The following is a 15,370-nucleotide window of genomic DNA, read 5'->3' as shown; positions in this document are numbered from 1 at the left end:
CATAGTGAATGGGATGGATGGGAAGGTGAAATTTGACTAAGTGTCAGGGCCAACATCCTTCCTCCAGGGGGTGTTTAGGAGCGTGTTTCGGGCCGTTTGGAGCGTGCTGGCACCCCTCTGTACGGACACTTTTTCAAATCTTTGGTCAAGGTTGGATGCAGGCCTGCATAGTGAATGGGATGGATGGGAAGGTGAAATTTGACTAAGTGCCAATGTCAACTTGCCAACATCCTTCCTCCAGGGGGTGTTTAGGAGCGTGTTTCGGGCCGTTTGGAGCGTGCTGGCACCCCTCTGTACGGACACTTTTTCAAATCTTTGGTCAAGGTTGGATGCAGGCCTGCATAGTGAATGGGATGGATGGGAAAGTGAAATTTGACTAAGTGTCAGGGCCAACATCCTTCCTCCAGAGGGTGTTTAGGAGCGTGTTTCGGGCCGTTTGGAGCGTGCTGGCACCCCTCTGTAGGGACACTTTTTCAAATCTTTGGTCAAGGTTGGATGCAGGCCTGCATAGTGAATGGGATGGATGGGAAGGTGAAATTTGACTAAGTGTCAGGGCCAACATCCTTCCTCCAGGGGGTGTTTAGGAGCGTGTTTCGGGCCGTTTGGAGCGTGCTGGCACCCCTCTGTACGGACGCTTTTTCAAATCTTTGGTCAAGGTTGGATGCAGGCCTGCATAGTGAATGGGATGGATGGGAAGGTGAAATTTGACTAAGTGTCAGGGCCAACATCCTTCCTCCAGGGGGTGTTTAGGAGCGTGTTTCGGGCCGTTTGGAGCGTGCTGGCACCCCTCTATACGGACGCTTTTTCAAATCTTTGGTCAAGGTTGGATGCAGGCCTGCATAGTGAATGGGATGGATGGGAAGGTGAAATTTGACTAAGTGTCAGGGCCAACATCCTTCCTCCAGGGGGTGTTTAGGAGCGTGTTTCGGGCCGTTTGGAGCGTGCTGGCACCCCTCTGTACGGACACTTTTTCAAATCTTTGGTCAAGGTTGGATGCAGGCCTGCATAGTGAATGGGATGGATGGGAAGGTGAAATTTGACTAAGTGTCAGGGCCAACATCCTTCCTCCAGAGGGTGTTTAGGAGCGTGTTTCGGGCCGTTTGGAGCGTGCTGGCACCCCTCTGTAGGGACACTTTTTCAAATCTTTGGTCAAGGTTGGATGCAGGCCTGCATAGTGAATGGGATGGATGGGAAGGTGAAATTTGACTAAGTGTCAGGGCCAACATCCTTCCTCCAGGGGGTGTTTAGGAGCGTGTTTCGGGCCGTTTGGAGCGTGCTGGCACCCCTCTGTACGGACACTTTTTCAAATCTTTGGTCAAGGTTGGATGCAGGCCTGCATAGTGAATGGGATGGATGGGAAGGTGAAATTTGACTAAGTGTCAGGGCCAACATCCTTCCTCCAGGGGGTGTTTAGGAGCGTGTTTCGGGCCGTTTGGAGCGTGCTGGCACCCCTCTGTACGGACACTTTTTCAAATCTTTGGTCAAGGTTGGATGCAGGCCTGCATAGTGAATGGGATGGATGGGAAGGTGAAATTTGACTAAGTGCCAATGTCAACTTGCCAACATCCTTCCTCCAGAGGGTGTTTAGGAGCGTGTTTCGGGCCGTTTGGAGCGTGCTGGCACCCCTCTGTAGGGACACTTTTTCAAATCTTTGGTCAAGGTTGGATGCAGGCCTGCATAGTGAATGGGATGGATGGGAAGGTGAAATTTGACTAAGTGTCAGGGCCAACATCCTTCCTCCAGGGGGTGTTTAGGAGCGTGTTTCGGGCCGTTTGGAGCGTGCTGGCACCCCTCTGTACGGACACTTTTTCAAATCTTTGGTCAAGGTTGGATGCAGGCCTGCATAGTGAATGGGATGGATGGGAAGGTGAAATTTGACTAAGTGCCAATGTCAACTTGCCAACATCCTTCCTCCAGGGGGTGTTTAGGAGCGTGTTTCGGGCCGTTTGGAGCGTGCTGGCACCCCTCTGTACGGACGCTTTTTCAAATCTTTGGTCAAGGTTGGATGCAGGCCTGCATAGTGAATGGGATGGATGGGAAGGTGAAATTTGACTAAGTGTCAGGGCCAACATCCTTCCTCCAGGGGGTGTTTAGGAGCGTGTTTCGGGCCGTTTGGAGCGTGCTGGCACCCCTCTGTACGGACGCTTTTTCAAATCTTTGGTCAAGGTTGGATGCAGGCCTGCATAGTGAATGGGATGGATGGGAAGGTGAAATTTGACTAAGTGCCAATGTCAACTTGCCAACATCCTTCCTCCAGGGGGTGTTTAGGAGCGTGTTTCGGGCCGTTTGGAGCGTGCTGGCACCCCTCTGTACGGACACTTTTTCAAATCTTTGGTCAAGGTTGGATGCAGGCCTGCATAGTGAATGGGATGGATGGGAAGGTGAAATTTGACTAAGTGTCAGGGCCAACATCCTTCCTCCAGGGGGTGTTTAGGAGCGTGTTTCGGGCCGTTTGGAGCGTGCTGGCACCCCTCTGTACGGACGCTTTTTCAAATCTTTGGTCAAGGTTGGATGCAGGCCTGCATAGTGAATGGGATGGATGGGAAGGTGAAATTTGACTAAGTGTCAGGGCCAACATCCTTCCTCCAGGGGGTGTTTAGGAGCGTGTTTCGGGCCGTTTGGAGCGTGCTGGCACCCCTCTGTAGGGACACTTTTTCAAATCTTTGGTCAAGGTTGGATGCAGGCCTGCATAGTGAATGGGATGGATGGGAAGGTGAAATTTGACTAAGTGTCAGGGCCAACATCCTTCCTCCAGGGGGTGTTTAGGAGCGTGTTTCGGGCCGTTTGGAGCGTGCTGGCACCCCTCTGTACGGACACTTTTTCAAATCTTTGGTCAAGGTTGGATGCAGGCCTGCATAGTGAATGGGATGGATGGGAAGGTGAAATTTGACTAAGTGCCAATGTCAACTTGCCAACATCCTTCCTCCAGGGGGTGTTTAGGAGCGTGTTTCGGGCCGTTTGGAGCGTGCTGGCACCCCTCTGTACGGACGCTTTTTCAAATCTTTGGTCAAGGTTGGATGCAGGCCTGCATAGTGAATGGGATGGATGGGAAGGTGAAATTTGACTAAGTGTCAGGGCCAACATCCTTCCTCCAGGGGGTGTTTAGGAGCGTGTTTCGGGCCGTTTGGAGCGTGCTGGCACCCCTCTGTACGGACGCTTTTTCAAATCTTTGGTCAAGGTTGGATGCAGGCCTGCATAGTGAATGGGATGGATGGGAAGGTGAAATTTGACTAAGTGCCAATGTCAACTTGCCAACATCCTTCCTCCAGGGGGTGTTTAGGAGCGTGTTTCGGGCCGTTTGGAGCGTGCTGGCACCCCTCTGTACGGACACTTTTTCAAATCTTTGGTCAAGGTTGGATGCAGGCCTGCATAGTGAATGGGATGGATGGGAAGGTGAAATTTGACTAAGTGTCAGGGCCAACATCCTTCCTCCAGAGGGTGTTTAGGAGCGTGTTTCGGGCCGTTTGGAGCGTGCTGGCACCCCTCTGTAGGGACACTTTTTCAAATCTTTGGTCAAGGTTGGATGCAGGCCTGCATAGTGAATGGGATGGATGGGAAGGTGAAATTTGACTAAGTGTCAGGGCCAACATCCTTCCTCCAGGGGGTGTTTAGGAGCGTGTTTCGGGCCGTTTGGAGCGTGCTGGCACCCCTCTGTAGGGACACTTTTTCAAATCTTTGGTCAAGGTTGGATGCAGGCCTGCATAGTGAATGGGATGGATGGGAAGGTGAAATTTGACTAAGTGTCAGGGCCAACATCCTTCCTCCAGGGGGTGTTTAGGAGCGTGTTTCGGGCCGTTTGGAGCGTGCTGGCACCCCTCTGTACGGACACTTTTTCAAATCTTTGGTCAAGGTTGGATGCAGGCCTGCATAGTGAATGGGATGGATGGGAAGGTGAAATTTGACTAAGTGCCAATGTCAACTTGCCAACATCCTTCCTCCAGGGGGTGTTTAGGAGCGTGTTTCGGGCCGTTTGGAGCGTGCTGGCACCCCTCTGTACGGACACTTTTTCAAATCTTTGGTCAAGGTTGGATGCAGGCCTGCATAGTGAATGGGATGGATGGGAAGGTGAAATTTGACTAAGTGTCAGGGCCAACATCCTTCCTCCAGAGGGTGTTTAGGAGCGTGTTTCGGGCCGTTTGGAGCGTGCTGGCACCCCTCTGTACGGACACTTTTTCAAATCTTTGGTCAAGGTTGGATGCAGGCCTGCATAGTGAATGGGATGGATGGGAAGGTGAAATTTGACTAAGTGTCAGGGCCAACATCCTTCCTCCAGGGGGTGTTTAGGAGCGTGTTTCGGGCCGTTTGGAGCGTGCTGGCACCCCTCTGTACGGACACTTTTTCAAATCTTTGGTCAAGGTTGGATGCAGGCCTGCATAGTGAATGGGATGGATGGGAAGGTGAAATTTGACTAAGTGCCAATGTCAACTTGCCAACATCCTTCCTCCAGGGGGTGTTTAGGAGCGTGTTTCGGGCCGTTTGGAGCGTGCTGGCACCCCTCTGTACGGACACTTTTTCAAATCTTTGGTCAAGGTTGGATGCAGGCCTGCATAGTGAATGGGATGGATGGGAAGGTGAAATTTGACTAAGTGTCAGGGCCAACATCCTTCCTCCAGGGGGTGTTTAGGAGCGTGTTTCGGGCCGTTTGGAGCGTGCTGGCACCCCTCTGTACGGACGCTTTTTCAAATCTTTGGTCAAGGTTGGATGCAGGCCTGCATAGTGAATGGGATGGATGGGAAGGTGAAATTTGACTAAGTGTCAGGGCCAACATCCTTCCTCCAGGGGGTGTTTAGGAGCGTGTTTCGGGCCGTTTGGAGCGTGCTGGCACCCCTCTGTAGGGACACTTTTTCAAATCTTTGGTCAAGGTTGGATGCAGGCCTGCATAGTGAATGGGATGGATGGGAAGGTGAAATTTGACTAAGTGTCAGGGCCAACATCCTTCCTCCAGGGGGTGTTTAGGAGCGTGTTTCGGGCCGTTTGGAGCGTGCTGGCACCCCTCTGTACGGACACTTTTTCAAATCTTTGGTCAAGGTTGGATGCAGGCCTGCATAGTGAATGGGATGGATGGGAAGGTGAAATTTGACTAAGTGCCAATGTCAACTTGCCAACATCCTTCCTCCAGGGGGTGTTTAGGAGCGTGTTTCGGGCCGTTTGGAGCGTCCTGGCACCCCTCTGTACGGACGCTTTTTCAAATCTTTGGTCAAGGTTGGATGCAGGCCTGCATAGTGAATGGGATGGATGGGAAGGTGAAATTTGACTAAGTGTCAGGGCCAACATCCTTCCTCCAGGGGGTGTTTAGGAGCGTGTTTCGGGCCGTTTGGAGCGTGCTGGCACCCCTCTGTAGGGACACTTTTTCAAATCTTTGGTCAAGGTTGGATGCAGGCCTGCATAGTGAATGGGATGGATGGGAAGGTGAAATTTGACTAAGTGTCAGGGCCAACATCCTTCCTCCAGGGGGTGTTTAGGAGCGTGTTTCGGGCCGTTTGGAGCGTGCTGGCACCCCTCTGTACGGACGCTTTTTCAAATCTTTGGTCAAGGTTGGATGCAGGCCTGCATAGTGAATGGGATGGATGGGAAGGTGAAATTTGACTAAGTGCCAATGTCAACTTGCCAACATCCTTCCTCCAGGGGGTGTTTAGGAGCGTGTTTCGGGCCGTTTGGAGCGTGCTGGCACCCCTCTGTACGGACACTTTTTCAAATCTTTGGTCAAGGTTGGATGCAGGCCTGCATAGTGAATGGGATGGATGGGAAAGTGAAATTTGACTAAGTGTCAGGGCCAACATCCTTCCTCCAGAGGGTGTTTAGGAGCGTGTTTCGGGCCGTTTGGAGCGTGCTGGCACCCCTCTGTAGGGACACTTTTTCAAATCTTTGGTCAAGGTTGGATGCAGGCCTGCATAGTGAATGGGATGGATGGGAAGGTGAAATTTGACTAAGTGTCAGGGCCAACATCCTTCCTCCAGGGGGTGTTTAGGAGCGTGTTTCGGGCCGTTTGGAGCGTGCTGGCACCCCTCTGTACGGACGCTTTTTCAAATCTTTGGTCAAGGTTGGATGCAGGCCTGCATAGTGAATGGGATGGATGGGAAGGTGAAATTTGACTAAGTGTCAGGGCCAACATCCTTCCTCCAGGGGGTGTTTAGGAGCGTGTTTCGGGCCGTTTGGAGCGTGCTGGCACCCCTCTATACGGACGCTTTTTCAAATCTTTGGTCAAGGTTGGATGCAGGCCTGCATAGTGAATGGGATGGATGGGAAGGTGAAATTTGACTAAGTGTCAGGGCCAACATCCTTCCTCCAGGGGGTGTTTAGGAGCGTGTTTCGGGCCGTTTGGAGCGTGCTGGCACCCCTCTGTACGGACACTTTTTCAAATCTTTGGTCAAGGTTGGATGCAGGCCTGCATAGTGAATGGGATGGATGGGAAGGTGAAATTTGACTAAGTGTCAGGGCCAACATCCTTCCTCCAGAGGGTGTTTAGGAGCGTGTTTCGGGCCGTTTGGAGCGTGCTGGCACCCCTCTGTAGGGACACTTTTTCAAATCTTTGGTCAAGGTTGGATGCAGGCCTGCATAGTGAATGGGATGGATGGGAAGGTGAAATTTGACTAAGTGTCAGGGCCAACATCCTTCCTCCAGGGGGTGTTTAGGAGCGTGTTTCGGGCCGTTTGGAGCGTGCTGGCACCCCTCTGTACGGACACTTTTTCAAATCTTTGGTCAAGGTTGGATGCAGGCCTGCATAGTGAATGGGATGGATGGGAAGGTGAAATTTGACTAAGTGTCAGGGCCAACATCCTTCCTCCAGGGGGTGTTTAGGAGCGTGTTTCGGGCCGTTTGGAGCGTGCTGGCACCCCTCTGTACGGACACTTTTTCAAATCTTTGGTCAAGGTTGGATGCAGGCCTGCATAGTGAATGGGATGGATGGGAAGGTGAAATTTGACTAAGTGCCAATGTCAACTTGCCAACATCCTTCCTCCAGAGGGTGTTTAGGAGCGTGTTTCGGGCCGTTTGGAGCGTGCTGGCACCCCTCTGTAGGGACACTTTTTCAAATCTTTGGTCAAGGTTGGATGCAGGCCTGCATAGTGAATGGGATGGATGGGAAGGTGAAATTTGACTAAGTGTCAGGGCCAACATCCTTCCTCCAGGGGGTGTTTAGGAGCGTGTTTCGGGCCGTTTGGAGCGTGCTGGCACCCCTCTGTACGGACACTTTTTCAAATCTTTGGTCAAGGTTGGATGCAGGCCTGCATAGTGAATGGGATGGATGGGAAGGTGAAATTTGACTAAGTGCCAATGTCAACTTGCCAACATCCTTCCTCCAGGGGGTGTTTAGGAGCGTGTTTCGGGCCGTTTGGAGCGTGCTGGCACCCCTCTGTACGGACGCTTTTTCAAATCTTTGGTCAAGGTTGGATGCAGGCCTGCATAGTGAATGGGATGGATGGGAAGGTGAAATTTGACTAAGTGTCAGGGCCAACATCCTTCCTCCAGGGGGTGTTTAGGAGCGTGTTTCGGGCCGTTTGGAGCGTGCTGGCACCCCTCTGTACGGACGCTTTTTCAAATCTTTGGTCAAGGTTGGATGCAGGCCTGCATAGTGAATGGGATGGATGGGAAGGTGAAATTTGACTAAGTGCCAATGTCAACTTGCCAACATCCTTCCTCCAGGGGGTGTTTAGGAGCGTGTTTCGGGCCGTTTGGAGCGTGCTGGCACCCCTCTGTACGGACACTTTTTCAAATCTTTGGTCAAGGTTGGATGCAGGCCTGCATAGTGAATGGGATGGATGGGAAGGTGAAATTTGACTAAGTGTCAGGGCCAACATCCTTCCTCCAGGGGGTGTTTAGGAGCGTGTTTCGGGCCGTTTGGAGCGTGCTGGCACCCCTCTGTACGGACGCTTTTTCAAATCTTTGGTCAAGGTTGGATGCAGGCCTGCATAGTGAATGGGATGGATGGGAAGGTGAAATTTGACTAAGTGTCAGGGCCAACATCCTTCCTCCAGGGGGTGTTTAGGAGCGTGTTTCGGGCCGTTTGGAGCGTGCTGGCACCCCTCTGTAGGGACACTTTTTCAAATCTTTGGTCAAGGTTGGATGCAGGCCTGCATAGTGAATGGGATGGATGGGAAGGTGAAATTTGACTAAGTGTCAGGGCCAACATCCTTCCTCCAGGGGGTGTTTAGGAGCGTGTTTCGGGCCGTTTGGAGCGTGCTGGCACCCCTCTGTACGGACACTTTTTCAAATCTTTGGTCAAGGTTGGATGCAGGCCTGCATAGTGAATGGGATGGATGGGAAGGTGAAATTTGACTAAGTGCCAATGTCAACTTGCCAACATCCTTCCTCCAGGGGGTGTTTAGGAGCGTGTTTCGGGCCGTTTGGAGCGTGCTGGCACCCCTCTGTACGGACGCTTTTTCAAATCTTTGGTCAAGGTTGGATGCAGGCCTGCATAGTGAATGGGATGGATGGGAAGGTGAAATTTGACTAAGTGTCAGGGCCAACATCCTTCCTCCAGGGGGTGTTTAGGAGCGTGTTTCGGGCCGTTTGGAGCGTGCTGGCACCCCTCTGTACGGACGCTTTTTCAAATCTTTGGTCAAGGTTGGATGCAGGCCTGCATAGTGAATGGGATGGATGGGAAGGTGAAATTTGACTAAGTGCCAATGTCAACTTGCCAACATCCTTCCTCCAGGGGGTGTTTAGGAGCGTGTTTCGGGCCGTTTGGAGCGTGCTGGCACCCCTCTGTACGGACACTTTTTCAAATCTTTGGTCAAGGTTGGATGCAGGCCTGCATAGTGAATGGGATGGATGGGAAGGTGAAATTTGACTAAGTGTCAGGGCCAACATCCTTCCTCCAGAGGGTGTTTAGGAGCGTGTTTCGGGCCGTTTGGAGCGTGCTGGCACCCCTCTGTAGGGACACTTTTTCAAATCTTTGGTCAAGGTTGGATGCAGGCCTGCATAGTGAATGGGATGGATGGGAAGGTGAAATTTGACTAAGTGTCAGGGCCAACATCCTTCCTCCAGGGGGTGTTTAGGAGCGTGTTTCGGGCCGTTTGGAGCGTGCTGGCACCCCTCTGTAGGGACACTTTTTCAAATCTTTGGTCAAGGTTGGATGCAGGCCTGCATAGTGAATGGGATGGATGGGAAGGTGAAATTTGACTAAGTGTCAGGGCCAACATCCTTCCTCCAGGGGGTGTTTAGGAGCGTGTTTCGGGCCGTTTGGAGCGTGCTGGCACCCCTCTGTACGGACACTTTTTCAAATCTTTGGTCAAGGTTGGATGCAGGCCTGCATAGTGAATGGGATGGATGGGAAGGTGAAATTTGACTAAGTGCCAATGTCAACTTGCCAACATCCTTCCTCCAGGGGGTGTTTAGGAGCGTGTTTCGGGCCGTTTGGAGCGTGCTGGCACCCCTCTGTACGGACACTTTTTCAAATCTTTGGTCAAGGTTGGATGCAGGCCTGCATAGTGAATGGGATGGATGGGAAGGTGAAATTTGACTAAGTGTCAGGGCCAACATCCTTCCTCCAGAGGGTGTTTAGGAGCGTGTTTCGGGCCGTTTGGAGCGTGCTGGCACCCCTCTGTACGGACACTTTTTCAAATCTTTGGTCAAGGTTGGATGCAGGCCTGCATAGTGAATGGGATGGATGGGAAGGTGAAATTTGACTAAGTGTCAGGGCCAACATCCTTCCTCCAGGGGGTGTTTAGGAGCGTGTTTCGGGCCGTTTGGAGCGTGCTGGCACCCCTCTGTACGGACACTTTTTCAAATCTTTGGTCAAGGTTGGATGCAGGCCTGCATAGTGAATGGGATGGATGGGAAGGTGAAATTTGACTAAGTGCCAATGTCAACTTGCCAACATCCTTCCTCCAGGGGGTGTTTAGGAGCGTGTTTCGGGCCGTTTGGAGCGTGCTGGCACCCCTCTGTACGGACACTTTTTCAAATCTTTGGTCAAGGTTGGATGCAGGCCTGCATAGTGAATGGGATGGATGGGAAGGTGAAATTTGACTAAGTGTCAGGGCCAACATCCTTCCTCCAGGGGGTGTTTAGGAGCGTGTTTCGGGCCGTTTGGAGCGTGCTGGCACCCCTCTGTACGGACGCTTTTTCAAATCTTTGGTCAAGGTTGGATGCAGGCCTGCATAGTGAATGGGATGGATGGGAAGGTGAAATTTGACTAAGTGTCAGGGCCAACATCCTTCCTCCAGGGGGTGTTTAGGAGCGTGTTTCGGGCCGTTTGGAGCGTGCTGGCACCCCTCTGTAGGGACACTTTTTCAAATCTTTGGTCAAGGTTGGATGCAGGCCTGCATAGTGAATGGGATGGATGGGAAGGTGAAATTTGACTAAGTGTCAGGGCCAACATCCTTCCTCCAGGGGGTGTTTAGGAGCGTGTTTCGGGCCGTTTGGAGCGTGCTGGCACCCCTCTGTACGGACACTTTTTCAAATCTTTGGTCAAGGTTGGATGCAGGCCTGCATAGTGAATGGGATGGATGGGAAGGTGAAATTTGACTAAGTGCCAATGTCAACTTGCCAACATCCTTCCTCCAGGGGGTGTTTAGGAGCGTGTTTCGGGCCGTTTGGAGCGTCCTGGCACCCCTCTGTACGGACGCTTTTTCAAATCTTTGGTCAAGGTTGGATGCAGGCCTGCATAGTGAATGGGATGGATGGGAAGGTGAAATTTGACTAAGTGTCAGGGCCAACATCCTTCCTCCAGGGGGTGTTTAGGAGCGTGTTTCGGGCCGTTTGGAGCGTGCTGGCACCCCTCTGTACGGACGCTTTTTCAAATCTTTGGTCAAGGTTGGATGCAGGCCTGCATAGTGAATGGGATGGATGGGAAGGTGAAATTTGACTAAGTGCCAATGTCAACTTGCCAACATCCTTCCTCCAGGGGGTGTTTAGGAGCGTGTTTCGGGCCGTTTGGAGCGTGCTGGCACCCCTCTGTACGGACACTTTTTCAAATCTTTGGTCAAGGTTGGATGCAGGCCTGCATAGTGAATGGGATGGATGGGAAGGTGAAATTTGACTAAGTGTCAGGGCCAACATCCTTCCTCCAGGGGGTGTTTAGGAGCGTGTTTCGGGCCGTTTCGAGTGTGCTGGCACCCCTCTGTACGGACACTTTTTCAACGTGTCAATGTCAACTTTCCAACATCGTCCCTCCACAATGAATTAGTCAAGGCTAGTTGTAATTAATGATAGAAACTGATCAAATGTGTTTCTTAACTAATTAATTTGAGTTATATAATAAGTATACATAAAACAACTATTCATTGATATAATATCATTCATTATCATTTACGAATAATAGCTATTGTAAAAGGGTCAAAAACACCCTGTAGCAGAAAAAGTAAGCCAGAGACAATCAGCACCACCTGTCTGAGACACAGTAGAAAAAGTTATTACTGCTAGGTTCCGCTCGATATGTGACCTGAGGCAGGAGCAGAAATAACTAAGGTACCGAAACAAGCTGTGTGTGCAAACATTTCCTTAGCCCAGTGGAGGAGGAACAGGAGGAGGATGCCAAGCGCAGGAGGACAAACACAGGAATCGATTTGTACAATGGCAGCTGTGATTATCTCAGCTCTATGGATCAAAAAGGCACTTTTAAACAGCTCTGCCACTACGAGAACACAAAAAAATCGTTTCCATTGACAGAAACATTTGGGAGATGGTCACACTGTGAGCTAGCACTGAGGCACTGAAGTGTCTATTTAATAAGTTTGATTCATTTAGAGGTACGTACTGATTTAACACAGTTTGATTTTCCATTCCAATTTGATGCAAGGATCTGTCAAATAATTTTTTACATAATGTCCATATGTGCTTGTTGTGTGTCTTGATGGGTTTGATTCTCCAACAACAATGCTCTGAGTGAAATGCTGATCAGAAGCCCACTCTCATATCTGGGATCTGAGATGCTGCCTCTCAGCAGCAGATGTACAGTAGGTTGTGAGGTAATATTGCAAAACTAAATCAAGATTCACTTTGATACCTCGCTTGGTAATTTTCATGACAACTTGTTATGACTGGAAGGTAGTAAAAACACATTAAAAGTACAACAGACACTAGAAAATGTTAAGTGGTCCCATTGAGAAAATGCAGTTTAGAAACCCTAGTATAACAGTTTTTAACCCCCATATACAAACAATAAACACACATGTTTATTATAGGTGTTTAAATTGAGGCATGATGAACCATTGTTATGAATGTCTAGATTTAAATAGTTCAAGTAGATTAACTTCCTCTGTATTTTAGGTTATGACAGAATCTGTCCTGATTTATACTGAAAGAAATGCTGCTCTCAGGTTTTTGCTGCACACATTTAGATCTGTGTCACATGTGAGGGCAAAATAACGTAAATTAGGGCACATTTGCGCAGAACAAAAGTTAAGTTTGGAATGGAGTTTGCTGTTCGGGAAGCTGTGCTCATATTTTTAAATTATAATGCAGTACAGTACCAGAAATGTCAAAAGTTGCACCGTCAGGCTTGTAGCTCCTTTTATGTGCTCGAGCACCAGTAACCCTGCTGTCACTGCTCCACATAACACCCTAAAGGTTTTGGCAGCAGAGCATTGCATAAAGGATTTAAATACATGATGAGTTTTGAAGTTGGCTCAAAATCAGGCCCTTGTACAACCGTGCCACAAGGGATAGTTAAGATTTTTAATGGGGTTGTACTTATCCATAGCCGATGTGTTACATGCAGCAGATGGTGGTCAGCTTACCCCCAGTTTGGAGATGCAGACAGGAGTACTGGTGTAGGATATCTTTGGCTGTAGCCACTAGCTGCCATTGGCAAGTAGCTCAGTTAGCCGTGGAGCTAAGTGGCCTATTAGCTAACCTAACGCGCTGCTTTTACATCTCCCAGCTGAAACTATGTGAGCTACTGGACTATTGTCTCTTGAGGTACAAACTGATATTACCAGACAGGATGGGTTGGGGCTAACTGGTTAGCATGCTAACTTCAGTAGACATCTCTGCAACATAGTTTATAGACGTTGTTGAGATCAAGTCAACGCTTTTCATTTTTTCACAATATTTTTTGAATGTTTTAAACTAAAATTCTGGGCATATCTTACGAAATGCTCCGTTAGGTGTACACTATATTTGAACACTATATACTCTTGGTACTCAGGTATCCTCTTGTTTTCCACAGTGAACAGCATTTCTTTGTTGCCGTCATAATCATTTTTATTTACATGTATTTGTTGTCTCTTCCATAAAGTGTTGAAACTCTCGGTTGACAGTTCTGAAGTCAAGTTCTACGGCTGACAAAAATATTAGTGCTGAAGGAAAGGTCTGTCTGACAGCAAGGTACAGCCGTCATACTATGGATAAGTATCTCATACGTGTCATGGTTTAAGTTTGTGGTTCTGTTATTTCCTGTTCAATTTTGAAGTTAAATCCTCACGTGTCATGTTTCACTTTCTACTTCCACCCTTTGTCCGATTTCCCGCCCTTTTTGCTCCTCACCTGTCTTCTATCAGTTAATCACCCCCAGTGTATATTAGTCCTTGTCTTCCCGTCTCTTTGTCAGCTCTTCTGTTCAGTTTCCCTGAGTCTCCTGTTGTGTTTTGCCCTCATGTACCTGTGTCTCCCTTTCCCATCTTCTGTTTCCGATTTGTTTTTTTCTTTTTGGTTGTACTTTGTTTAGCTTTTGTGTTTGGTGTTTGCATTTTGTATTTCATTGATTTTGCATTTCAGCTTTCTTTATTAAAGCTCACTTTTTGTTTCGTTACCTGCCTGCTTGTGTGTCTAGCGTTTGGATCCTCTCTTTGTTAAACCTTGACAACACAATCCGACTTAAAAAAATCCTAAAATATCCTTTGAAAGGCAAAAGTGTTTTGCTTCCCCTGTAATATTATAAAATAAAATACTCGGAATTAGGGATGTGGAAGAAAAATGAGGCAGCAGAAAACAAAATTGTCCTTTTATTCAGTGACAGCTTTAGAATGAGTTATGAAGCGAGAACACACCCGAGACCAGACGAACAGACACACCGTAAACAAACTATATTAACTCATAAAGTAAATTCAGAGAAGTACACAGTGGACCTAAAGCAGTTTTGGAAAACAGCTGGTTGTTGTGCATCCAAACCGAAGTGTCTGTGAAGTGTCTATTCAGTAATCTGAGAGGCAGTGGAGCATCTGTACAGGGGCATAGCAGACTCCTCCAGGAGCACATGCAGAATGCTAATGCTGTTAGGCTCACCTCCGTCCTCTCTCCTCTCCGAAACATACAAGGGCAATGCTGCATTAATCATGGATTCACATCCCTCCTCCTTCACTCTCACCTCCCTCCAAACACACACAGTCAGCCACCTCTCTGCCTTCCTGTTTCCCTCTCTCACAATCATACACACACACATCCGTCATGTTCGACATCAGAGACCTGTGAAACACAGTCTGTAAAATTTAAATGACACTTTCAAATTAGTGTAATTAGATTGTCCACTACTAATAAATAAACTCGATGTCCCAGAACCACAACAGAAAGTGCTGCATAATTCACATGCGCATTATCTCACTTATCTCTTTAACAACACCCACACCAAACACGCACAAGTACGTACGCCCACACACACACACACACACACACACACACACACACACACACACACACAATACAATGTACTTCCATTTTGCTCCACCGCTCAGAGCAAAATGAGTGGGAAAGAGATACAGAATCAGGCCGTTCTGTGTTTGAATTTCATTTCAAAAACCACTTCAAGAGAAACAAAATTATCAAACGCGCATAATGGCCAAAGACCTGTGCAGAAAATGCTCCGTGTTGCAGATATTCAAAGCATTTTCTTTGTCAAAGCGTCCAGGTTCTGCATATTAGTTTCACACAATGTAACAAGCAGCCCAAAGGATAGACTTTTGTGAATAGAAGGTGAAAAATGACCAACGACACTATGAGATCTCATTTTAGTCATAATTAATAGATGTTACAAAGGGAGACAAATAGCCCTGCGCCAGACAAGAGAGTGGGCAATTAGCTGTATTAACCCTGATGTAAAATGACAGCATGAGGACATTGTGTGCAACACTGAAGAAAAAACTCACGACAGGAATGTTATTGAACCTGAATAACACTTGGCCATGTCCCCAGAAATTTGTACAGAATAATTTCTAATAATAGGCTATTAGCGGAGGGTGCTATATCAACTATACTCGATGTATTGCTGCTTGTCCGATGTAGGATGCAGTAAATTACTATATTGTGAACATCATGTAGAAATTATCACATCATTTTTAAGATGCTGGCATGAGACTCACTTTGGTGTTTCACTTCTCGCTCTCCCCTATGACTCACAGATGTGTTATCATGGATCCCCCTCTGATTGGCTAACCCCGATATTCTTACCCTAACCAATCTCACTTCTCATGCCTAAACCTAACCAACCCAACCAACG

The sequence above is a fragment of the Pagrus major genome, chromosome 8 (genome assembly GCF_040436345.1).
Source record: "Pagrus major chromosome 8, Pma_NU_1.0".
NCBI lineage: Eukaryota > Metazoa > Chordata > Actinopteri > Spariformes > Sparidae > Pagrus > Pagrus major.
The sequence above is the reverse complement of the archived record's forward strand: the minus strand, read 5'-3'. Positions refer to the sequence as shown.